Raw genomic sequence first — 26223 nt, forward strand, 5'->3', positions numbered from 1 at the left:
CTGCCCAGATGTGGCTTCAGACCTCGGCTCCCTACAGCAGCTGCTGACAATCGGGCCAGACAGGTCCGCTATTGTTTTAACCTTTTTAGAGTAAATGAGAGCTATGATTATTATTCTTTTCCTCTCCCTACCTAGAATCCATCTGGGAGGGAACTCATGCTGACCCTAGCCATTCCAACAGCAATCAAAGGGCCTGAAAGCAGATCCTGGGACCATCACTCTGGAGACCAGTCATGGGGGCCAAAGGGAGGTCAATGGAGAAGAACCGTGCAGGAGATGGGGGCCCCTGTAAGCCCGCAGAGACTTTGGACTTCAAAAATTATCCTGTGTTGTGGCTTCTGGTGTGTTGTCGTCCCGTTCCCCGTCCATGCCCCCCCTCCCCCGTCCCCCAACCCATCCCCCCCCATCTCCCCCCAACCTGAAAAGCTAATAACCCTTGGCTTCACTCCTCCCTCACATCTCCTTCCAGACCCCAGGTAAGGCCTTGCCTTCCTACCTACACCTGGCTGTGAGACAAATGAAACCACCAGTGCACTTTGGAGTTTTAATCGGCCACGGAAGGGTATTTTGACAGCCATGCCTGATGCCACCACTCAGCTGGAAGAAGACAGATCCGTCGTCACTGTTAGCATTCAGGCATTCACGCTGGCCTGCTCTCGGTCCTAGCAGGACACATCAGCAGCTGCAGCCAAGACAGGACACTGTAGCTACTATGGCCACTAAGTAGAGCACTCTCCCTATGCGCATGCGCTATATCCCCTTCTAAAGACAAGCCCTTCTCATATGCCTCTCTCTTCCCTTCTGCTCTCTCTCAGAGGCTGCCTCTGCACCTCTCTCTTTCCTCCTGCTCTCTCTCAGAGGCTGCCTCTGCACCTCTCTCTTCCCTTCTGCTCTCTCTCAGAGGCTGCCTCTGCACCTCTCTCTTTCCTCCTGCTCTCTCTCAGAGGCTGCCTCTGCACCTCTCTCTTTCCTCCTGCTCTCTCTCAGAGGCTGCCTCTGCACCTCTCTCTTTCCTTCTGCTCTCTCTCAGAGGCTGCCTCTGCACCTCTCTCTTTCCTTCTGCTCTCTCTCAGAGGCTGCCTCTGCACCTCTCTCTTTCCTTCTGCTCTCTCTCAGAGGCTGCCTCTGCACCTCTCTCTTTCCTTCTGCTCTCTCTCAGAGGCTGCCTCTGCACCTCTCTCTTTCCTTCTGCTCTCTCTCAGAGGCTGCCTCTGCACCTCTCTCTTTCCTCCTGCTCTCTCTCAGAGGCTGCCTCTGCACCTCTCTCTTTCCTTCTGCTCTCTCTCAGAGGCTGCCTCTGCACCTCTCTCTTTCCTTCTGCTCTCTCTCAGAGGCTGCCTCTGCACCTCTCTCTTTCCTCCTGCTCTCTCTCAGAGGCTGCCTCTGCACCTCTCCCAATAAACCTCCCACGTGAGCCTGTTGCATGGTGTGACTTTGTGGTACCCCTTGGCTCCAACCTGCCAAGGTTGCCTTCCGTCATTAAACTATTACAATCACTTCATTTCCATAGTGGCACTTAGGGTTACCTTTGGGGGGGTGGGGCGCAGTTTAGACAGTTCAGGGTAAAGACTCCAAAGAAATGTAACTATTTTCTCTGCTGCCTAAAAGTCAAAACTATTCCTAGGGTCTCTCGGCAGCTTCCTCCTTGTCATAGGTCAGAGATGCCAAAAGCGTTTTGTGAGCCCTGGTCTCTGCCCTGCCTCCTTAGCAATGCCAGGGTCACCCCTTCGGAGCAGAGGCTAGAAGACAGCAGAGAGGCCAGGTGAGAGGGGACTCCTGGTGATGAGAGCAGACTCTGTGGCCAGGGTGAAAACCTAACATTCTAGTGGGACAGGTCAGCCGCCCAGTCATAGGAGCACCCCTAGGCAGGCAGAACTCAGGGCACGCTTCGGCCCTCACTCATCCCAACAATAACTCATGGTTACCAGTCACCAAGTCAGCACGTGCTGGCTAAGTCTAAAGGAAAAAAAGTGTGTGTGTGTAAAATAAAGAGGGAAGTTGTGAAAGTTGTGTGTTTGTTTGTTTGTTTTCTTTTCTATTAAAAGTGGTTAGCCTGACCAGGGCCCATATTTTTTTAACTTCCCACTTCACACTTGGTGAACTCTCACTCATGAGTTGGGACACAGTCACCACCTGTGTTAGGGACAAAGCCAACAGAGAGGCTCTTGGCCACGCTACTAGCAGGGTTTGGGTCCTCTCATACCCCTTTTGTTGAGTTACTTTTTGTGGTGGAATTTGTATCTAAGAAATAAAGCTTGCCTGAAGATCAGAGGACAGTTAAACACAGGTCAGGTAGTGGTGGCACACACCTTTAACCCTAGCACTAGGGAGGCAGAGATCCGTCTGGATCTCTGTGAGTTCAAAGCCACCCTGGACTACACAAGAGTAATCCAGTTTAAAAGAGAAACAGAGCCAGGCAGTATTGGCACACACCTTTAACCCTAGCCTGTGCTAGGGAGATCCAGATGGATCTCTGTGAGTTCAAGGCCACACTGGGCTATATGAGATTGATCCAGTCTAGGAGAGAAACAGAGCCAGGCAGAGGTGGCACACACCTTTAACCCCAGTTTTGGGAAGCAAACACGCCATTAATCCCAGCACTAGGAAGGTTGAGATAGGACGTGAATTGGCTGGGCTGGGCGGAGAAAGGCACATAAGGCGTGAGGAGACAGGAACTAGAGACCCTTGGCTGAGGACTCAGGCATTCAGTCTGAGGATTTGTGAAGACGGGATCGGCTGAGGAGTTGGCGAGGTGAGAAGTGGCTGTGGCTTGTTTCCTCTGATCTTTCAGCATTTCCCCCAATATCTGGCTCCGGGTTTTTATTATAAGACCATTTAGGATTCGTGCACCAACTTTTGCTTTCTGTCCCTTTGAGCCACACTGCCACTGTTCTTTTCCAACACTACTGTAAATGTAACAATTTGAAAATTAAAACCCCCAGAAAGAGAAAAGAGATGTCCTAAATGTTACGAGTGGGCGTGTCTATGACTACAGGTAACTTCAATGTTCTTTAACAACACATCGCAAATGGCAGCTTGGCTTCACAGGCTCCTGAAAAAGCAGCCATCCTAGAAAACATTCTCCTCTTACCTGTTCCAGTTTCTCTCTTCCTCTCTCTCAGTGCTTTTCAAATTTGTAATCCACCTGCCTCAGCCCCAAGTGCTGGGATTTACAGGCATACGTTCCCATGCCTAGCTTCCAATCAAAATAATAGTAATAAAATAATAAACATGTACTGCTTTTTTTTGGGTAACTGTTGCCTTGCTTGCTGACCTTGACCTTGATATCCTCCCTATGCTAATTCCCTGCCGGGTTCCACCCTCCTGAATGCTTAAGGGAAATTCCTTGTCTGTGTATCCTGCATAATGGGCGTTAACAGCTTAGATGCAAGTAGTGAACTTCTGCCCTCCGGGGTTCTCCCATTGTGCTGTAAGCCTGTATTTAAGACCTCCTCCCTCCTTCAATAAATGACATTCGGCAAAAAAAAAAAAAAAAAAAAAATCTCCGCTGGGCGGTGGTGGCGCACGCCTTTAATCCCAGCACTCGGGAAGCAGAGACAGGTGGATCTCTGTGGATCTCTGTGAGTTCAAGGCCAGCCTGGGCCACCAAGTGAGTTCCAGGAAAGGTGCAAAGCTACACAGAGAAACTGTCTCGAAAAACCAAAAAAAAAAAAAAAAACTCCAAATACTTGAATTTATGTTTAAAAAAAAAACAAAAAAAAACTTAAGGGGGGAATTGCTATAAATTTACTTAAATTATTTGCCTCTTTTTTTAAAACAATGCAATTGAGCAAGATCTCAAAGGCAGGTACATCATAAATTGCAGAAGACCAGTGGTCTGCAGACAGTAAGGAAGTGGGGACCTAAGTGTGCTTCAGACAAGAGCAGAGCTGCTGTGGCTTACACTGAGTACCCCAACACTGACAGAAGCTGGGGTCCCTGGAGCGCCAGGTAAAATGCAAAATGTACTGTACAGACTAAGACCACAGCAGGGGGGCGGTATGTGTGTGGGGGGGGGCACTGTGGGCTACAGAGGCCCAGAGGGGGGGAGGGGGGGGACACTGTGACCTGGGGGGGGGACGGGACAGGACACTGTGACCTATGGGGGGGATACTATGACCTATGGGGGGACAGTGTGACCTATGGGGGGGATGCTGTGACCTATGGGGAGGACACTGTGACCTATGGGGGGGGACACTGACCTATGGGGGGGACACTGTGACCTATGGGGGGATACTGTGACCTATGGGGGGACACTGTGACCTATGGGGGGACACTGTGACCTATGGGGGGACACTGACCTATGGGGGGACACTGTGACCTATGGGGGGATGCTGTGACCTACGGGGGGACGCTGTGACCTATGGGTGACCTATGGGGAGGACGCTGTGACCTATGGGTGACCTATGGGGAGGACGCTGTGACCTATGGGGGGACACTGTGACCTATGGGGGGATGCTGTGACCTATGGGGGGACGCTGTGACCTATGGGGGGGACGCTGTGACCTACAGGGGGATGCTATGACCTATGGGGGGACGCTGTGACCTATGGGGGGGACCCTGTGACCTATGGGGGGACGCTGTGACCTATGGGGGGATGCTGTGACCTATGGGGGGGACACTGGGCAACAGAGTGGGGACACTGAGCTGCACAGGCGCAGAGGTGGGGAGGAGGGAGTTCTATCGGTTCCAGGGGCCGAGGAGCAGGGAATGGAGAGCATGGGGGGCTGGGGTTGCTGAGGCGGGCACTGTGGGAAGGTCAACAGTGGGGCAGGACAGGGGCCTCCACCAGCACTGACGGGCACAGTGGGCAGAGGGTCTGAAGCTGACCCCTTCTCTGCTGATGACCAGCTTTGAGCAGTGGCTCATCAGGGAATGGAGAAGAGGACAGATGGGCCCAGACAAGACTCCCACAGGAGCAGGAGAGCCACTGGGCACTTCTGAGAGCATGCCTCACAGGATGGGAGGGAAGCTATAGGAAAGCCACACTGAAGCTGCTGAGGGGAATTGAACTTGAAAACACCAGCTGCTAGAAGGACTTCTCCAGTCTTCTGGGCCCTCTATCTTCCAAATGGTCCAAGACACAGGGATGAGGGGAGGGGGGAATCAGTCACCAAGCCACAGCTCCAGGCTTTTACTCCTCCGCATCCCAACTACATCCTTCTGTGCTGCAGTGGGATCTCCTGATAGCGGGGATCTCACTCAGTCACACAACACCTACCTCCTGAGCAGTTTCGCCCTGCCGATTAAAGGTGCAGAAATGGAGATTAGTGGGCCAAATCAGCTCAAGTCCCTGCCTTGGAGGAGCTCTAGTGCTCTAGAATGGGCATTCCGTGCCTAGGGCTGGTGCAGGAGTCGCTAGCTAGACGCACCCCACAGAGCCCCAGGACAGTGACTACCTCTTCCTGGTTATCACAAACTCTGAACCACAGGCCAGAGACTCCATCTACGGAGGCAAAGAGGAAAGAGCTGTTCATTCAGCCGTGTGACGGCTGCGCTCTCTGCCCCACCCCCACAAATCCGCGGCAATAAACAAGGCTGGGCGGGAGAGTGAAGGAAACTGCCCCTGGGGCCATCCATCACAATGAGGGCAGCTGACAGCTTTCAGATCAGCCCTCAGCTCCCTAAGGAGAAGCAGTGCGAAGCTATGCGGGCAGTATCGCTGAGGGCCCAAGCTCCCCAGGCTGAGCTGACCGCACACCCGCCTGGCAGACTAGGGTCTCACATGTGGGTGGTGGAGGCACCTGAAAGAATGCCAGGTGGCAGCTAACGGCCCCAGGGAGAAGACTTGACTTCACAGACCACGCCAGCATGTGGCAAGGTGAAGCCCATCTGGCGGGTTTTGGAGGTAGTGAGTGGTTATGAGTCTGAGGTTGGGGTAGCTATTAACCACCACCAGATCGCATCTGAGTAAAGTGGCAGAGAGAACTGGTAGGAATCCAAGAGAAGAAAGTGTCTACGTTAGAACCTCATCCCCAGAGCTCTAGGAAAGCCCTGCATCAAAACCCTCACAGGTTAAGCGTCCTGGTAGGTGATGACAGCCACAGTTTTGCTCACCAACTTCTCGCTGGCGCTCTGGTGCCAGACCCTATTTTTACAACTTGAGTAATGCCTGGGCAAAGGACCAGCCGGGAACCGGAGACAGGGACAGGGCATGAGAGGTGACAGCACAAAGCGACGGAGCCCACATCCTCCTCTGCCTCCAGCAACAAACCCTCCAGAGCAGAATTCAGAACGGCAGCCCAGCCCTGCTCCAACTCGGACCTGAACTCTCCGCAGCCCCACCACGTCACCTCCAGGCCCTGCGTGCTACCCGGGCTGGCCCTCACCTGTCTTCTGCACTGCCTCCCGCCACCTCTGGCGCTGATGGCCCCGCTGCCCCACCCCCACTTTGGCACACTGGACTACAAGAACCTCAAGCAGCCCTTTGTGTAACTTAAGTGTCTGGGACCATGTCACTGTCTTGGTCATGACATCTCCTTGACTCGGTTTATTCCTTAAACTCAGCGCTGATGTCCCCTTCCTCAGATGGCTTCCCTGAGTCCAAGGCTGGGTGATATCCTTCAATACTGGGCAACCTCAGTGCCCAGAGCCAACCCTCCCACGGTGCCCATCAACGTTAAAGGCTCCTGTCAGATTCCTCCCTGACTCTGGCAAGGAGCATTCCGAGGCTCCTCTGGTCTTGGGGAACTGGAGGTCATTTCCCCTGGGGTAACCTCCAACCAGGAGCTATCCCACCAGGCTGAGAACATGGCATGGGCCAAGGAACAGGGGGAACAAGGACCTTCCATTCACCCAAGCCATCTGGTAATTCCTAATGGAGGCAAAGAAGCAGCAATTTAAAACAGACATCTCCTAAGACAGACCTCACTTCCAGCTGGAGCCTTCCTGGCACCTTCCCTTCCATGGAAAGCCCTCCCCAAACAGCCCTCAATAGTCATTTCCTTCTTCCTTGCTAACAGAGCCCCGACTTTGGAGGAGACAGTATCACTAATCATAAACCATTTCCCCCTCCTCCTAAGTCTGCAACAGACAACACTTACCAGCCTTCCTTGCAAAAAGCGTGCAAGTTCTGGGGCCGAACCCTGGCCAATGGAATGCTAGAGGCAGTAGTTCACCCTGACCCTGGCCCATAAACACTGCGACACTGCCCTCCGCGTTCCTACCTCTACCGCTGATAGGTACAAATGGGTGTGGCTGCCTACAGAACATGGGTCCCTAAGTCTCCTCCTTGAGGGGAGTCACCTCACCATCAGGAACAGCCAGTGTTGGACTTGTGTACAAAAAATATATTCCTAAGCTAGGCAGTGAGGGTGCACGCCTTAGTTCCAGTACTCAGGAGGCAGGGGCAGAAGGATCTCTGTGAGTTCAAGGCCAGCCTGGTCTACTGAATGAGTTGCAGGACAGGCACAAAGCTACACAGAGAAACCCTATCTCAAAAAAACAGAAGAAAAAGTATATTCCTATCACTCTGGAGCCATGAAAGTTATCTGATTTGTGTTAACATGACCTTTCTTTAGTGTACCCTGCTAAATATCCACAGGACCCCTGACCCCTTTAACTGGGAGCAACCATGTGATCACCTCCTGACCATCAAGTGTCAGGGAAGTCTGCTCAGGCCCTCGGGGAAAATGTCTGCTTTCCTGATAAAAGTTACCAAATGTGGCTGGTCCCTCCTCCTTTCTGAAGCAGACAATGTTCCCAAGGATGGGCGATTCGCCCTGTACTGAGCAACCTCAGCACCCAGGGCCTTACCCTTCCACAGTACCAGTCAACACTCAGGCCCACATCAGGTTCCTTGCCAGCCATCCCCCGAGGCAGAGGGGCTTGGAGCTGAGTGAGCAGCAGTGCTCAGCAGATGTGCATGAAGAAAGAAGAGAGGAAAGACCTGAGGAATGGGGGCGGGGCATGAGAACAGAAGCGTCCCAGCAGCTGCTGCAAACAGCAGCCTCCTACCTTCAGGCGTGATTCCGTAGACCACTGAGGCAGGATTCCTTGCTACTGGCAGTCAAGGACACTCATCAAAGCATGCTTCGCACCACTTACCACCTAGTCCCTCCGTTTGTATTGAGCCCTCTTTCCCGACAGCCTGTGAAGAGTGAAAGCCTCTGAGATGGGCTGGGTGCAGCCTCCGCTCTCCACCCCCCCGGACACCGTGGGGAGACGGGCCCCTGGGCAGTCAATGTGTGTATATGAGGGACAGAGGCTGAGAGCACACACAATGTCCTGGGGGGCTGTGAGCACGGGGCAGTGGGCTGGGACCAAGGGGAGAAGTCCTCAACTCCTTCCTGGCATCCTGCCCCCAGGGTTAGGACTTCCCAAGCTGAGAGCGAGTAAAAAGAATGTGCCATCCTTAGCTGAGCCGACTGCAATTACCCACTGTAAGCAGTCGTTAAATACCATCAATTAATGCAGCTGCTCCAGGATAATCATCAGTCATTAGATCAAGAATGCACAAGAGGAGAAAATCAAAACTCAAATGCCGTGAACTCAGAAACGCCGGAGACAGTGGGGGGAAGCCTGGCTCCTTCTGCCTGCTGCATTAGTCAGCTTCTAAAATATACTTTCTCTAGAAGTCAGTCATTTTTCAGCTTGACGACAAAGCCAAAAAAATGAACCATCTAGGCCGTGACCTTGGATCATTAAAGTCCAAGCTTTGATTTTTTTCAGGTTTGAGTTTCCATTAAGAACTGGGATAGAGACAGACAGAATGGCGGCAAAAGAGGGCCCGGCTGGGAGACCAAGAGGAAAACCAGAGAAGTCAGGGCTCCAGGCCAGAGAAGGTGCTCCTTTTTAACTCAATTCTCTGGACATGAATGAAATCATTTGCCATTTCTGCTGTCCAACTATGAGGCAAGATCTTTTTTTTTTTAAGACAAAATCTCATTCCTTCCAAATTTAAGTAGTTTGAAAAAGAACAGAAACAAACAGGCTGCTCAGAAAGAGATATGGTTACCAGTTTTGCAGCATAGAAGGTGTGCCCACCACACTCAGAGCCATCTAGGAAGCAGAGATTCCTGAAGAGTCACCAGCGGTTTCCCAGTGCACAGCCCATGTCCGGAGGTCCCGTATTAGCTCTGGCAAGGCCCAGAGTAGACAGGCCAGCTGCAGCCTGAGCAGGATGGAGCAGTTCCTAAACCCAAACCTATCAACAGTCTGTCAGGTTAAGAAGGCTTGGCTACGGCCGATGTAAGAGACCCAGCGGTCGGACTCCCTGCCTCTGGCTACTCCACTGCCTGTTTCCAGAGCAGCTACTCACTCTGAGTGAGAAGTGGGTCTCCATTGGTTTGGGCAGCTGAAGAGTCAATCTGGAACAGGAGTAGGGATAGCAGTCTGTCAACTGGGAGCAAGACTAATGCTGGGAATACTAGTAAGTGAGTAAATACTGGGCTTTAAGGTCTCTTGTCCCACTTCTCGCTAATGACATGCATCCAAGAATGAGTTAAAATATTAACCACAAGCCTGCGTCAGACACAGGGCAATCAAAATGAGTTTTTAGTTTATTTAAACAGTTGGCAAGGTCATCACATGACACCAGTGTATACCAGCTGCAGATCACCAGCCTCTCCCTTTTTTCCATCCTAATTACTCAGCTGCTCATAGCCATGACAGGTGGTCATGAGCCAGGTAAGAGCCTGAGACAGCTCTTCACTGCCATACTAGTTCTTCACTGTGAACACAACCTTAGAACCCTTTGTTCCATTAAGACATACATATTTTGTCAATTATCCTATATCTATCCTCCTGGGCAAGGGGCATAGCTCAGTGGAAGAATGCTTACCTAGCACGTCCCGAGTTCAATCTCTAGCACCCACCTAAATATTTTAAAAGCTATTTCTATATCCATCATCTAAACAGTGAATGAACAGCAACAGCAGTTAATACTTGTTAAGTATCATGTACTGGACCCTTGGCATATATATTATCAAAGCTCCATAATACAACAAAGTAGGCATTCTCATCACCTCAATTTTATGAATAGGGAAACTGAGGCACAGAGGTTAAATAGCTTACTCAAGGATACAAGGTTACTGAGGGCACACCCAGGGTTCAAAGCCACTCCGGGCTTGGAGTCTCCATTCCTACCCACTGCACTGTGCTGAACTCCACAACCAGACCCAGCTCCCCAAGGAGAAGGAAGTCATCCACCGAGAACCTGACAGCCACAAATGTGGGGAGTTGTTCCAGGAAGTTAACAGTACATGGGCTGTTTTGTTTGTCTTGCAGAATGGCCTGAGGAAAGTCAAAGCCCACTTACACCTGATGTAAGTAAGCGGCCGCCTGCAATCTCCAAATGGCTGTGTCATCACAGCCGATTCTCCAGCAACTGTAGCAAGATTAGTCAAATCAATAAAGTATTCTCTGCTGAAGAGAGCTGAATTCTAACGGAAGACTTTGTGTGTGTGGGTGTGCGTGCATGCGTGCGTACGTGCGTGTGTTTGCCACCGCACTCAGTTCTAAAGGGAGGAAGCCTTTTAACCAGCCTGAAGTCCCATCGCTCCTATATTCATTACTCCCCTTGCTACGACCAAATACTTGACAAGAAGCAGTTTAAAGGACGAGGGCGCATGTGGGCTCACTGGTCCAGGAGATGCAGTCCATCGTGGTGTCAGAAGCAGCGCTGTGAACGTTAGTGATCAGCTTACTGTCCTCTTTCGTCCAGTCCAGGACCCCAGCCCATACGGCCGCACTGCACATGAAGTGGGTCTTCCCAGGTCAACTAAGATCATCTAATAATCCCACACTGGGATGCCCAGACGCTTGTCTCTTAGGCTTCTAGATCCTGTCAACTTGACAATCAAAACTAACCATCACACCCCATTTCAACACATATCAGACTTTCTGGGGTCCTAATGAGATTGTGGACATACAAATAGAGGCCTATTTGTATGGTACTAAAAACTTCTGTACTTGCCCAAATGTCTATTTTTTTTTGGTCTATATTTTTAAGGCAGTTCAAATTTATATCTCCCTACACTTTAGTAGTAACATTTAAAGCATATGAGTTTACTTCTAAGCTTTTAAACAATTCTGCTACAACTTCAATGACTTTAGTGAGACTCAACTCTGATTTTAGAAGCAGTATTTTTATTCTATCTTCAGACTCTTCTGTGTTTGCAAATAATAAAATTAGCAAGATATTCATTTTATTTTATAGTTAAAATGCTCAAGATAATAACATTGTATCTCTAAAGATGTTGGATCCAAGAATGAGGTCAGCTTAGGGAAGCAAGCTGCCGTTCGTTCTTTGGAAAGATGGGTCTCTAAAAATCAAAGGGGGTAGATATAAACAGCACTCAAACTCTGTGTAAGTGGGATATAAATGATGCCTTTCCCCACAAACAAAGGAGAAGAGAAGGGGAGAGGAGCGGGGAGGTCAAAACCAAGCACAGGAATCCTGCTCTTAGTCTGTTTTTTCAAGGCCTGCTTTCCATGCTATTGGCCACAGCTCTCCCTAAGGAAGTTGGTCACACATCATGACAGAGGGTGACAAGGAGATGACAAAAAGGTGCCTTGCAAACAGAAACGTGAATGTGTATGTTGGGGAGGTGACTGCAAGTATTAAATGAATTTCTAAGTGTCTATGGTTCCCTACCATCTGGAGGGTGCCGAAGAAAGGGCCGGAGAATATTCCAAGTCCTAAAACTCCACAAGTGGGGAATTTGCCCCAGGAACTGAAGATTGTGTTCTACTTTAGGGGTACCCCCAGCTCCTACCTGTTATTAGATATCTGAGTTCCCCCAAACTCTCCTCCAACTCAGAGCTCCCGACACTGTATAGGGGCCACCAGCGTCCAATGGGGAAAGGGATGGAGGAATTCACCACCCATGGATGGAATGCTTGTGTGGAGGGGTGTCCTACCCGAAAGGAAGCAATGGAGGCTGCCTCTTTGTTACAGGAACTACCCCACTAGGCTCATTCAAGGGTATGCGTGTGCGTGTGCGTGTGCATGTGCGTGGTTTTTAATGTTAAATTCTTCCACACTATTGGGTTTTCCCTCCCTTCATAAGAGACTAGACTTTTGCCAAAGTCAGAGGTTTCCCCATCTGAGATGGGTTAGAGAAGCCTCTGGCTCTAAGGATGAAGAAACACAGACTAGATTCTGGTTTTGGGGTGGGGGTCTTCTGGACCCCGAGCAGGCCCTGTGGCACATCCTTGGCTCACAGGCGCCTTCTTCCGGGCTGACTGGCACCATTGGACCCTGTGTACCAATCAGGTCCAAGGCTGCCTGGCAGGTCCAAGATGGATGCCTGGGAGGCCACCTCCTACTAGAAGACTATTCTCTCCTTTGATCACTGAAGGCAGGAGCACAGCTGCTCTTCTAGACAATTCCCACAGCGTCTCTGGAGTGAGGTGGCTCCCCCAGGCCAGACCGCAGACCAACCTTGCTCAGTGGACCACATCCCCAGGGGCACACTCCTGACACAAAAGCTTACGACAGCCAACTGTTTTCCCATCTGGCCATGTCCATTTCTTAGATGGCTTCCCAGGCCTTCTAAGAACCAGAACAGTGAGCCCAGCACACCTTTCTTTAGACCAATGGCTTTTTTTTTTTTTTAAATCTCAGTGACTGTGCTTGTAGTGGTAACCCCTACACCAGAATGTGGGCACATTTCTTACCTACCAACCAGAGTCCTGTCTGGGACAGGGCTTGGAGCTGAAATCCCTTTACTGGATTGTCAGGACTCCGCTACTGTCCCATCATCTCTCCTGCCCCCTCCACATAGCAGCATCTCTCTCTCTCTCTCTGTCTCTCTCTCTGTCTCTCTCTCTCTCTCCTCCCATTCTCACTCACAAACTGCAGGCATTAATTAAACCTCTTTTAGAAAACGGATTTTTACCAGCTGCAGGAATTCTGGGTAAGAGCCAAACTTGAAGACAGAGGCAGTCTGGGTGAGAAAGATAAGCTAACGACAACCAGGTGGTACTCTGAATTCTAGCTGTTCCCAGCTTCCCAAGCAAAGAGGACAGAGGCCTTGCAGTCCAGACCCTAGGTGTGCTCTTCCTCAAACCGGCCTTTCACAAGAACACAAGAGCTGAACTTTGTGTTCTCTGCCTAGGGCAAAGCCACCCTTGACAGACCAAGGCACATCCCCCAACACTGGAGTCCCTCCCCCCAGCAGAACCATAACACGCATTGCCAGAAATGTGCACAAAGGACCACTCCTAGGCTGCCACAGGAACCGGTTCTGGAGTGAACAGCACCCACCAGTGAGAACATCACAACCTGAAGTGACAGGTGAGGCTCTGCAAGGGACCCTATCTCCCCAGCAGCTTCCTCCATCAGCAGGCAGGGGCCACCAGACATGATGGTGCAGGTCTTTAATCCCAGCACTTGGGCCACAGAGGTAGGTGGGTCTGTATGAGTTAGAGGCCAGCCTAGTCTACATAGAGTTCCAGGTCAGCCAGAATAAATAAACAAATAAGAATAATATGAAGAAGCCAAGGCCACAGCCCAGGGCCTGCAGGATAAGCCTTGGTGGCATTCCAGAGTGCCCATTACCCTCCCACTCCCACCTCTGGGAGGAAGATATTTCCTCCTTCCTTAAAAGTCTGGTGTCTTCACTGAGGGACAGGACCAGCTGTCAGAGCCTGACTTAGAAACTGGACTTTCTATCCCTTCTCTGCCCCTTCACATTCCCTGTCCCATCAACACACAGTGAATATGCCTACAGCAAGAAAGACTTGAACATTTATAAACATACATATTCAGATCTGTTGATGAGAGAGTTTTGAAAACTGCAGCGCAGTGGAGAACAAGGGCCGTGGACTCAAGATGGATGCAAGACGGGGATTTTTTTTTCCTTGACTTTTCAAGACAGGGTTTCTCTGCGTAGCCCTGCCTGTCCTGGAACTCACTCTGTAGACCAGGCTGGTCTTGAACTCACAGAGATCCACCTGCCCCTGTCTCCTGAATGCTGGGCTTAAACAAAGGCATGCACCTGACTTTAAAAAAAAAAAAAAAAAAAAACCAAACAAACAAACACTGAGTACCAGGCAGGGGGCACCTGGCCAGGTCCTAAGGTCACAAGGATATGTCCACCCCAATCCTGCAGGTGTTCCTGGCCAGATGAACTCCTGACAACGACCTATCACTGTGAGGACAAGGAGAAGTTGTGAACATTCAGAAGGCGCCTACTGAGCCCCACTGTGTCTTTGGTTGGTTATCTATTCAATGGCAAAGGAATATTGAATTAGTAATGGAGCCACCAAATAAAAAACCAGGGATACAGATAGGGCAGTTGGACAGTTCAGAGTGCTGTGCTCCAGGTGGTCCACTCTGTCACCGGTATCCCAAGGTATCTGTGATGGTGGGCTGGCCAAGAGCCAACCCTAAAAGAGAACTACCCTTCACACGTTCTTTTTCTGAACAGACAATTAATTTAATCTAAGATTTAATGAAAGACCCCAGAAGGGAAGGGGTGAATGCACACACTGGCTTTCAGGCTGTCATCATGCCATCTCTGCCTCTCTCCAGGGACCGGGAGGCTTTCCAAGCCATCTGCTTTAAATCTTCTTCCCACAAACGTCCCGACAGGGCACCAACACCTCTGAGGAGGGGGCTGTCGCCAAGCCCGACCGACAGTTCCAGAGGGTAGGCTGGGCTCAGCACTGTCCACTCCATAGTTGGGGTCCACCCCCGGCCGGCTGCAAAGGGCAACAGCTGTCCCTAAAGTGGTGGAACTCTTCCAGGGTGGACGTTCTTGGTCATTCACCCCACACTTCCCTATCCACGCCAGATCTGATTCCAAATTCTCAACTGGTTTTACCTGTTGAATGTTTAGAAAGCATCCTTGCCTTTCTACAAGACAGGGGCCACCCAACAGAGGACAGTCACAATCCCCTGTGCTTCCCAGAGCCCAGGCAGGTGAGAGTTGGGATATGGCCCCCTTTTCCCCCTGCATCGCTAATCCTTCCTCATTCACAGGTCCAAGTGAAAGCCAGCCGCAGCCGCAAAGAAAACCTGCTCCATATTTGTGTGTGACAAAGACGGCTTCTTTTTAGAAACAGCGACCTATCCAAGTTCACCAAGCAAAAGCAAGCAACGAAGTAACCACGTAGTCCTAAGCAGAGCATTGAGCAAGCTTAACCTGAACGCGCGGAGTAGCCCTCGGCTGGGCCCAGGGCTCCGGCGCCGCGGGCGGCAGGTAGCCGGGGAAGAAGCAGCCCCACCCCCGGGGCAGGCCGTGAAGTTGCGGTCGCCTTTTACCTGGACACCGTAGCTTCAGGACAGCCGCGAGAAGGGGGATCTCAGAGCTCATATTCCCGCTGCAATCGCGCGGTAGGGACACGGGGGGTAGAAAGGGAGCCCGCTGGGGTGGCGGCGGGGACCGTAGGAGCAAAGCTGGAAGGGAGAGGCAGGCGACAGGCACCCGGGAGGAGGTAGGCGTGGGAGGACTTGCTGGAGAAAGGGGGTGTGCAGGCAGGCTTCTAGGGCGCGGGGCTGTGAAAGGGGAGGCAGGTCGGTTGGAGGGCGGGGACCCCCGGCTCGGGGAGGGGTATGGGGAGAGGTGGAAACTGGGGAGCGCGTAGAGAAGGGAAAGAGCTTGGTGGTGGGGTTCAGACCCGCTGCTTGGAAGCCCGCCCCTGCCTCCCGATCCCGGCATCGCGGACACCCCTCCGGGGTCGCCCCCCGAGACCCTAGACCCAAGCCCACCCAGCCGGGAGCCTCAGAAGCGCCGCGAGCCGCACTCACCGCCTGCGGTCCCGGCCTCCGTGGCTGCGCGGAGGGTTCTCCACGGCGGCCAGCTCCTCCTGGCGGGAGTGCAGGCGACGGTGGCGCGCGCAGGCCGCCGGGGTGCTGGGCGCTGGGCTCCGCAGCGCCCCCTGCCGGGACCGCCACGCCCCTGCCCGGCCCGACGCGCTCAGTGCGCCCCGGAGCTCCGCCCCCGCAGGCGGCCGTGCGGGACCAGCAGGCTGCGGCGCCGGGCGCCCGGGACCTCGGAAGTGGACGCGGCCTCGGAGTGTCCAAACGGCCATCCGCACAGGCTCGGGCCGCGCAGCCCGGGGCGTGGACGTCACGCGCACTCGGAGCGCCCAGGGCCTGGGCACCTCCCTTCGCAGGACTTAGGGAGGGAGCCAGGGCCCCGGATACGGCCCTAGACCCGCTCCGGCCCTGGCGTGGGTGCTTTGGGACTGCGTGCCTAACCCCGCACCGCAGACCTAGTCGCCGGCGTGGGTCCCCGGGTGCCGTGTGGGTCAAACTGTCAAGATCCTAGCCTCCGAACCACCTCCAGCCCCGCGCCTGTCCCGCGCTTGTCTTCCGGCGCGGGCCACATCCGGCCTGTGTCTACTCTAGACCGCGCGCTGTAGTTTTGTCCCTAAAGGCCTGCAGGCACCCTGGAGAGGTCGCGACCTGTGCAATCTCCGGAGGGCAGTTCCTGCATGGCCGCAGGGCCTGCCGCTGAAGATCTGGGCAGCAACTAGTTCTGTAATGCTGTCAGAATCTGAAAACAGCCCCGTAGTTTTATTTGATCTGGGGTGTGTAGGTCATTTTTTGCAAATGTTGGAGAGAGGGATCTCACCCACGGCATTGTCAGTTCCAGGTCTCCTGTGACTCCCCGTGTGCCTCTTTCAACTGACCCCGGGCAAAACAGGTGCAATGAACCACTATTTCCTGTAAGGTGTGGTTTGGAGGGAGCGCATCGCTTGACTTTCCCTAACTCTTTCAGTAATAACTAAATCCAAACACTTTATATGTTACCCATGTTTCTATCAACCTCCGATTTTCCACCACAAATCAGCCCGTCTCACTAGATTCTGCTTCCCTGGTCTCAATTCCACTTACCCCTATGGTCCAGCCATCTGGAATGCCTTCTTCATCTGAAGCCTTGATGGCCAGCGGGCACTTGCCTGAGGACACTAGCTACTAGCTAATGCTATCCCTCTTACGTTATTACCCTGAAGCAGCACACCCTCTGCCTGCTTATGCCTTGAATACTATTGACAGCCTTCCCCAATATATGAACATGAAATCTCTCTCTCTCTCTCTCTCTCTCTCTCTCTCTCTCTCTCTCTCTCTCTCTCTCACACACACACACACACACACACACACACACACACACACACTCCCCTTAAAAATCCTATCTGGGCAGGTCCTCAAGGGCTTCCACAATCCAAGCATCCAACCCAACATTCTCTTCCTTCCCTCTACAGACTCTGACAGTTCTGTACTAATTCAAATTCCACTCCTTCACAGGGCACTTTCTGCTGCAAACGACAGACAGCCCTGTCTACACTAGTTCAACCCAACAAAAAAAAATCAGAAACGAAAAGCTTGGGGCATGTCAGCTGCAGGCCTGGAACTTGACCCCAGACTCTAAAGGGACTGTAAGTCTCAGCTTCGCTTTCTCTCAGGACCATTAGGCTTTCAGGACCACAGGAGGCTCCAGCAGACCCAGGCTCACAATTCTGCTCCCAGCACAAACCCAGCCTCTCTACCAAGCACTCAGGCAAGCCTCAGGCCTGGCTTTGTTCTTCTGGATTGGGCCCTCTGTCAGTCCTGTCTCAGAACCACACTAACCCATAGGGGTGGTTCCCTCTCTTGGCTACTTTCTCACCCTTCACATGGAGTATGGGGGCACTCCAAGATCCAATCCCATCAGAGGGGGATAAGAGGTGTCTCAGGTACCACATCTCTCTGAAATTTGCCACTATCCCACTTGACTGTGGCATTCTTCTGGAAGCGCACTGACTGGAGCGGACGCAGGCCTCCTCTGCTTGGATCTTCCTCCACGAAGCACTTGGGATTTCATCCTTGCACCATCCTGCATCCCAAGTTAACTTGATGCCATGATCGCCTTGGCATCACACTCTCAGGATCGCTGGCCTCTTTCTTTCGTCCTCTAGTCCCTGAAGACTACGACGTCCTCGCCATTCTGGAGGAAGCATCCCACCTCCTTTCCTGGGGACTTTGGAGGGTGGAAGGGTTTATAGGGGAAGGGAAAAGGGAAGGTTCCTGCAGGGAAATATATACAGCCCACTAATCACATGAAATCTCCTCCCTCTGTGGTGATGAAATGGGGTACCTGCCTGAGGCAGCTGGAGCCACTTGGCTAACAGTTGGCAAGGCTGTGCCAAAAAGTGTAGCTCCCAGATACCCTCAAGCAGAATGGAGGAGCAGATTTCCCTCACGCTGGACACCAACAGAACACTGGTTATCCAAGTACATGTTCCAAATATCCTCTACCTTCCTCCAAGTGAAGTAGAAATTCTGTGGCTCTGGCCCCGGCAACCAAGAGAGTCCTGACTAGGACAAGTCACCGGCGCGCAGTGTCACACATACTCCTGCAGAACAGGAACTGTCATCATCATTGCTCATCCGCCAGAGCAGCAAACTGTGACAAGCAAGTTACCACTGACCCACAGCCTCCCCCTCGGCTTTCAGTGGACTCCTTTGTCCTTGCCACACTCACCAGCCATAGCCATCGAACGAACGCTGAGCCTGCCTATCTTGTGAAAATGGCGGGTCAGGTCGTGCCTTCAAGTCATGAATATTCTGCGAGGCAGCACTCCTTCGCCCTAACCACCCCTGCTTGAGTTCAAGCAGCTATCGGCGGCAGATGATCACCTTCACGTCAATCTCGACTCTGGAGTGAAAAGCCTGCAAATATTTGCACAGCCTCCTTTGTCTGTGGACTTATAAGGACTGCTTTCTGTGTGTGCCCCCTCCCGCCCCCCCTCCCACTGCCATGGGGTGCCTAGTCTAGGGCAGGGCCTGAGCTAACAAATGTCCTTGCCAGGGGGGTCTTCCTAGGGAGAGAGACAGGCTGCTTTATTTGAACCAGTTTCTACAATGCAAAGGCCTGGAGTGCCCACAATTTTGCCTTACAGCCAAATATATTCACCCCACAAAATATTTCTGTGCTGCCCACTAAAATGTTCAGATGAGCAATATTATTTCAAAATTCTCCTCACCGTGGGTTTTGTTTCTCTGGTTAGAGCAAGGATGTTCACTTACTACAGGAATCTGGAGAAATACTAAGTGCTCAAAAATAAAGGTTAAGTTAGAAATTATTCAGGATAGATTGCTGTCGATTCATATAGCAGAGAACATTAGACTGACTGACATATTTATATTAAAACGGTATATTAAAACGGAAATTGTCCTGTCTCCCCCACATCTGCAACTCCAGCACCTTGGAGAGATAAATATCTTGCAAAAGGTTCAAGGCCCTGTCTTAGGGGCCTGCAGAGCTGCCCTTCCCAACACAAGCCCATGTTTTAGACAGGCAGTCCTCTCCCGGCTCCAGGGTGGTCTGTTCTCATTTATGCATGCATGACTCCTTCCCCTACTGCGGCTGTGAGCCCCTCCCCCACCCCAACAGGCTTATTACAAAAGCCCCTTCCCACTCCTGAGGGCAACCAGGGAGGGCAAACTCTTTTTCCCATCTATCTGGGTGAAATTTAATTATAAAGTCAAATCTAGAAGAACAGAACACAAAATAACCACATTAAATAAAAATAAAAAGAGGACTCTGAAGCTGACCTTGAGCCAAAAGAAAAAAAATCACAAAAAAATAGAGTAATTCAATGAATCATAGATCTAAATATTCATTTTTGTCCTCTAAACTCAGCCCAACAGAAAGATGTTTCTAAGGACAAAAGAAACAAGCATTAGAGGAACTCACACAAATCGCATTTAGAAATCATAAAAGGACGAGGGCTGCGTAAGCCTTTGATCTAAAACAGTGCCTAGAATAGAGTAAGCAGCACTTTATAAATGCTGGGTGAGTGGACAGATGGACCAAGAGTCCAGCCTTCTTATTGTACAGTAAGAAGCAAGTCAGAAAGGAGATGAGAAGAGATGAGGGACCCAGCAGGGATTTCTGTAATTGACGGTGACATGAACTCTAGCAACTGGAGTTGAGGGTCCATGAGAAAGGGTCCTGGGTAGGACTATAGACTTTCTCTTAGGGCCCACAGTAACAAGATGGAAGCTAAAACAGAATTAAAATTCTGAAAGTCTTTGCCAATTCATGCAGAAGTCTGTGGCCAAAGAAGAGCAGAGGCCTGCCCCCAAATCACCCACAAAGTGAGATACTAAGGTAGTGAGGGCTAGAATCCAGGTCCTCTAGACATTTCAGGGCCCTTTCGGGAACCACTAGGGCTTCTAGAATGAGAGAAAAGCAAAGCAACCCAGCAGCAGCTCTACAGAGGACCCAAGCAAATTTGAGTTGAAACTTTATAAACCCGCATTCAAAGCCACTGTGTGTCCAGGTCATTGTATGCATGAGCACTGGCTGAGTTGTGTTCTGACATCCTTTGACTCCAGCCCAGGCTTCTCTGCTGAGCAATGGACCAGAACGTGCGATTGTTTATTCAGTGACTGCATTAGATCGTAAAGCACCACAGACCCTCATGTCCAGAGCTGCACTGGTGTTCTCTGTCTGGTGGGATAGCATCCTTGTCACCTTCCTGGTCTGTATACTAGAAACATGTGTCATGGTTGGATTATGAAGTATTGCCACAAAGGGCTCATGCGCTCATGTCCCCAGTTGGTATTGACGGGTGATTACATCACAGGGGTCTAATGTTATCAATGATTAACCCACTGATGAGTTCCTAATCCAATGGGCTATTAGGAGGTGGGCCTTAGTTGAATGAAATATGCCGCTGAGGTGTGACTTTGAAAGATGTATCTTTTCCTCAGACTGTTCTTGCTCTCTTTGCTTCCTGGCCACCATGAGGTAAGCAACTTGATTCTGCTCGGTCCTTCTGCCCTGACCTTCACTCCTGGTCATGACCCAGAAACGATGACCCGCCAACCATGGGCTGAAACCTCAAACCTCGGAACCCATGAGCATTTCTCCCTTAAGTTCTTTAAAATTTCTTCCCTTAAGTTCTTTAAAAATCACATCTCCCCAGGAACAGGGTCACACAAAAGGAGCTTAATGGATAATTCTAGTAGCATCAATGTTATTAGAAAAGTGAGAAACCTCCCCCACCCCACTGTCAAAAGTAGTTAACCCAACAAGGGTCCATATTCCCTACGCCTCTCCAATTTGTGACACGACTCTGCCCAACCCCTAGACATTCCTGCGCCCTACTGGCCAATCACATGGCCTGGTGAGGTTGAGCTCCCACAGATGGGACGAGAAACAGTTGCCACCTGCGCTAGGATGAAAAGACAGAGGCCATCTTGGCCAAGCATGTTTGCTAGCTCAGTTTGTGTTCTAACGCACTCCTTTTGCAAAAAGAAGTTGCCTTGCTCGAGGGACTTTCACTTTGTGTGTTCTCTTGTGCCACGTGGAAATTACTCTTTTCCAACAATTATGAGGGCTCGTCCTGGATTTCAGATCCCTCTGGCAGAGTGTTTGGATCCCATCCCTTAGTGTCCCAGGCCTTGTTGTCCTGGCTCCCAGGTGAACTATACTCTTTTAGATCAGTAATGATCCCAGGATTGACTGTTTCTCTACAACAACAGAAAAAAGGGCCCCAAGAAAATACCAAGGAGACAGGGTAAGTCTTGTGGACAAGGCCAAGAACAGCAAAGTCCTCCTTGGTTGTCTGTCTAGTCACCCTAGAAGAAAGGGAATGGCATGTCACTCACAAAGCAAATGTAGAAGCCTGATCTGTAGCTCAGTCAGTGTCTTTCTTTGGTGACTTCTGATAAGCTCATTCTCAGAAGTACCTAACACAGGCCACCACCCCACAAAGGAATCCATCAGAGATTGACTAAGCATTGGAAGGTGGAGTGAGGGAACCCTTCATTATGGGGATTGAGATTCTCTGATTGGTTACTGCTCATGAAACCAGGATGGGAAACAATTTAGCGAAAAAGAGAAGCAGGTTCTTTTGGATAGAGGGGAACCAATTCCTCTGGCTGGCCCAGAGGCTCCCCCAACCTGTTCACTATACACACCACTCCTGCTTTTAAGGAGAGATTGAGCAATGCGGGAGAGATCTCCGAAACCCAAACTCAACACCCTGTCTATCTCAACACCACTCTCGGGACACGGATTCTCTCTTCTTGCCCTCTCCACCCGGTTCCCTTAGAGAGCCTGGCACACTTTCAATGGAGTTTAGAGGAAGAGAGAACAACCACACCCTTGGTATGGTTAGGACCTACACTTCGGTAAGACCGTATGGTGCCGTGGCAGTTACCTTTCTAGTTACACAAAAGCACCACACAAGGCTACCAGTGTTTTAAATCAGGATTAACTACTTTTAACAAGTTGGTTTATAAGGGTCTAAAAATCCTGCCAACACAGAAGGCCACAGGTTTGTCTCATCTCAGCCCATCCCACCTTTGGGTGGGACAAAATGATACCAAGGTCACATCCCCATTGTCTTAATGTGTTCCCAGAGCAACAGCGCCACCTATGGGCATCAGATACACGATGGGTTTCATTCCTTTCTTCCTTGGGTTCCCTTTCCTAGCAACTGCCTGCATCTATGGGAGGAGGGAACAAAACCGATCTTGGCATTCACTATTGACAATCTGTGGTATGACATACGGACCCCCTTTTTGGAGGTTGAAACCCTGGAATTCCCTCCTCTGTTTGTTTTGCTCTTGTTCAGTCCAAAATACCGAAGCCACATGGACCATCTCCTCCTAGAGCCACGCTAACCTAACACAGGTGTTTGTTTTAAAGAAAAGGGGCAAATGTCCATAATCTGTGAGACGAGCGGATCCCATAGGGACTTGTTTCCTGATGGGGGGGGGGCTTTTATGATGGATCTGAGTTTATCACGATCAAAAAGTAACCATGTGGCTTTGTCACCATCTTAACTGGTGACCTCACCAAGGTGGAGACAGCCCTGTGGTTTGGCTGCCATCTTGGTGAGTGATGCCATCAAGATGGCAATAACCATGTCAGTTGACCTCCATCTTGATAGCAGCATCATCATCAAAATGCAGATGACCAAATGATTTCAGCACACATAAAACTTCCCACTACTACTGAGCCCTCAGGCAGTCACCTCCATCCCTAGAATTTCTTGTGCCATGTCCCAGTCCTCTTCTCCTTTTGTTCCCCACCTTCCTGGATGCCTAACGGAATCAAGGAAACGGGAGACACAAGGGCGACACTAGCTTGGACTCTCTTGCCAGTGGCAAGGTCAATGCATTTTAAAGTCACTAGGGAGGTGATACTAGACCTCCAGAGTGGGTCGTTTGGATTTGGTCTGATTTTGACACATTATTTTGCATTGACACATTTACTGGTTTGGGGAGGAGACGTAAGAGTTTCCCCGGCTATGTGCCTCTGACACTAGCCAGCTACCAAAGGGAGCTGACCCTGAAATGGCTGGACTCGGAAAGCTCCTGTGAATTTGCGTCAGCCCAGGACGAGCACAGAAAAGCACAGATCCCAACTGGCACCCAAAGGGTAGATTGCCAGGTGCCAGACAAGCTGCTGCCAGCGGGCAGCTCCCACAGCTGGAGGCACAGAGAATCCAGCTTGTTGGACGGGAGGCTGGGGATGTGGATGGACGGTGGTGGGTACCGATGCCTGCTCTTCCTGCCTGGCAGCCCCAAGCCTACTTTCCTGACTGAGATTAGCTATTCTTTTCTTCCTAGAGACTCCTTTGCTCCATGTTTGCTGTCTGCTTCTGTTTCTCCACACCAGGCCCTGGGCACCTCACTTTTGTTTTGCCTTTCCACTTACAATGGCATGGACGGGCTAAGGAAGAAAGGTTGACACCATCCATCCCTTTCCAAGAACTCCAGTGCCGCCGTTTTAACGGGGCCTCGTTAGCTGAGCTCTGCTGGAGGTTGCAGACATCAACTGGATGACGGTTTACCGTGCATTTCTGCCTCTTCTCTGTCTGCTACTTGCATTCATTCAAAACCAACAGCGCACCATTCTCTGGACTTGCAAGGCACCGAGACTTTCAACTGTCCTATGTTTTAAGGTGGTATTGCACCCTCTAAGCCTCTAAGCCAGTGGTTCTCAACCTTCCTAATGTTGTGACCCTTTAGTGACAGTTCTCATGTGGTGGTGACCCCAAGCATAAAGTTATTTTCGTTGTTACTTCATAACTGTAATTTTGCTACTGCTACAAATTGCCACGTAAATGTTTTTGGAGATAGAGGGTTGCGACACACAGGTTGAGAACCACTGCAAATCCAACCAATCGCCACCTCACAACACCAGCTGCGCCTGCTTATAGACCATCATCACAGCTGGCCTTGACCACAACCTCAACTGGCCTTAACAGTAAAAGCAAAGTGATTAATTTTGGCCACTTGGCCACCATAGTCTTAAACACTCAGCAGGAAATTATAACCAATGGCTAAAATGCTAGGCTTAAATCCATATGAAGTATTGTCTAAACAGCTATTTCTCAGCATAAACAAATGTAACACATTTTTGCCCAGTTAAAAAAATAATATTCCGCCGGGCGGTGGTGGCGCACGCCTTTAATCCCAGCACTCGGGAGGCAGAGGCAGGCGGATCTCTGTGAGTTCGAGGCCAGCCTGGTCTACAGCGCGAGATCCAGGAAAGGCACAAAGCTACACAAAAAAACCCTGTCTCGAAAAAACCAAAAAAAAAAAAAAATAATAATAATATTCCGCCGGGCGGTGGTGGCGCACGCCTTTAATCCCAGCACTCGGGAGGCAGAGCCAGGCGGATCTCTGTGAGTTCGAGGCCAGCCTGGACTACCAAGTGAGTTCCAGGAAAGGCGCAAAGTTACACAGAGAAACCCTGTCTCGAAAAACCAAAAAAAAAAAAAAAAAAAAAAAAAAAAATATTCCACAACAGAGCAGTGCACTTTAAAAATCACATTTTATTATTACTGTTATTATTATTATTTGTGTGTGTGTGTGTGTGTGTGTGTGTGTGTGTGTGTAGGTCAGAGGACAACTTTGTTGAGTCAGTTCTTTCTTTCCACCTTTTTGTGGGTTCAAAAGATTTGAACTTGGGTCATTAGGATTGCTCAGCAAGCATCTTACCCACTGAGCTATTTGGAGGCTCAATATTGTTTGAAATATTCAATGGATTATTGAAGAAATCAATGGGGATTTTTTAAACTCCTAGATTAAAAGGAAAATGGAAATTCAACATATCAAAAAAATCAACGGAATGTAATTTTTTTCTTTAGAACACGTTAGCATAAAGTTCAAATGGAAGCCTCAGGCTTGAAGGATATATTTATGTCTGACAGACATGTTCGATGGAGAGCAAACAAGGACTACTCAGAACTCATTAGCATAGTAAGCAAGCCAACGAAACAGAAAGCAGAGTCGAGCAGACACTTCATCCAGGAGGATAAACAGATGGCAGAGAAGCACATGAGAAGACACTCCCCTCATTAAGCATTGATGAAATGCAAACCAGAACAATAATGAGATATTGCTCTCTACCTACCAGAACGGCTAAAATTAAAAATGCCATTCACGCCAGCCAGGGAGGATATAAGGGAAGGGAATTTCCCCCATTGATAACGGCATCATAAAATAGGATAAGCAGCCAGGAAAAGAGTCGGGTTTCTTAGAAAGATGAGCATATGCCTATGGTGATTGTTAATCTGTATTGTTAACTTGACTCAATCTCAAATCACCTAGGAGATGTCAACAATGTCACCAACTAGGGACCAGTCTTCAACATACATGCTTTATCACGTCCTTTCACGGCTCTAGGAATGGACCTGATTGGGGCATCGAGGGAATGAAGAAACACACACACACACACACACACACACACACACGCACACACGCACACACACACACACACACACACGCACACACGCACACACACACACACACTGAGTACTGGGATCAGTGGTCTGGGTTCTTGGATGGGGAAAGCACAGCACTCTGGAAGTTCAGTGTGTTTATCATATGGACTAAGCTGAACAGAGAGGTGGGGTTATTACATACAGCTGAACAAGGAGCGGGGCTATGACATACCGTTAAACAAGAAGACAGAGTTTATGGTATACACACACAGATACATACATATATACATATACATATATATATATATTCTTGGTAGACGCTGTCTCTTTGGGGATGGGCAATCTTCAGGCTATAAGCCTACTTACTTTGTTCCTGTGCTGGTCTTTTTATCACTGTGACCAATACCCAAAGGATGTGATTTATTTATTTATTTGTATATTTATTGGTTTTTTGAGACAGGGCATCATTAATTGGACTCAGTGAGTTTACATAAATATATAAAATTATAAAAGGAGGATATGAAGTTGGGACGCAGATGTGCTGAGTAGTGGGTGTGATCAAGATACATTGTATACATGTATGAATTTTTCAAAGAA

At 50.2% G+C, this 26223-nt stretch overlaps 1 protein-coding gene across 3 annotated transcripts in view; it reads right to left on the reverse strand.

Moving 5' to 3' along the window:
- Positions 1 to 15816, reverse strand: part of Pxylp1 (2-phosphoxylose phosphatase 1) — a 70424-nt gene extending 54608 nt beyond the window's left edge. Inside the window, exon 1 of one of the 3 annotated variants that reach the window (XM_052717556.1) lies at positions 15698 to 15816. The gene's annotated coding sequence lies outside the window, so the exon portion shown is untranslated. Of the gene's footprint in view, positions 1 to 7956; positions 8078 to 15211; positions 15349 to 15697 lie in introns of those variants that run through there. The other 2 variants (XM_052717574.1, XM_052717565.1) reach the window with 2 other exon arrangements.
- Positions 15817 to 26223: the final 10407 nt, after the last annotated feature.

The sequence above is a fragment of the Peromyscus californicus genome, unplaced genomic scaffold (genome assembly GCF_007827085.1).
Source record: "Peromyscus californicus insignis strain IS unplaced genomic scaffold, ASM782708v3 Scaffold_11__1_contigs__length_118956290, whole genome shotgun sequence".
In the NCBI taxonomy this organism is placed as follows: Eukaryota; Metazoa; Chordata; class Mammalia; order Rodentia; family Cricetidae; genus Peromyscus; species Peromyscus californicus.